Source organism: Ursus arctos, unplaced genomic scaffold (genome assembly GCF_023065955.2).
Source record: "Ursus arctos isolate Adak ecotype North America unplaced genomic scaffold, UrsArc2.0 scaffold_24, whole genome shotgun sequence".
NCBI lineage: Eukaryota > Metazoa > Chordata > Mammalia > Carnivora > Ursidae > Ursus > Ursus arctos.
This window is the reverse complement of record NW_026622919.1, coordinates 35,925,560-35,926,178: the sequence shown is the minus strand read 5'-3', so window position 1 is coordinate 35,926,178 and position 619 is coordinate 35,925,560.

The window sequence follows — 619 nt, the reverse complement described above, 5'->3', positions numbered from 1 at the left end:
AATTAGAGTTGGCCATTACGACAGCACTGAAAACTAAAGCTCGACCTCCCATCTACTGTATTCTCAAGGCCAGGTTTGTGTGTGGTTTCGTTTTAATGCACACGTTTGTTTCAGTATCACCTCGTAGTCTGTGTTTTACTTGACAAGGTAGTTAGACCGGGAGGCGATCACGACTTTCCGTCCCGAAGCTCGGCGACACCCAACGCCCCCAGGTGGCTCCAGCTGCCTGCAACCAAAGCTGAGCGAACTAGGGCATACCACTCGAAATTTTAGGGGAAGAAAGCTTTTTCTAACCAAATAGTCTGTGTTTCTAAGGCCTCCCCTCTTTTCCTTTCTAACCTCGAATTCTGTCACACGCGATAAAAGTCAGGAACAGGACTGTAATTGGGACGGAGAAAGGAGGGTCGGCTTCCTCCCCCATGCTAATGGCGGCATTGGTACTTTCTCTTCTCGATTCCCTCTCAATATTGGTACCGTCCGCGGAGGGGAGAACAGAGAGGGTTTCCGAAGTCCTCAGGGTTCAGAGGCTCGTACTCGTACAGAACCACCCCTCGCGCCTTGGCGCGGTGGTACCGTCCACTGTCCTCTGATTGGCTGCCGAGGCCCCGCAGTCGGGCAC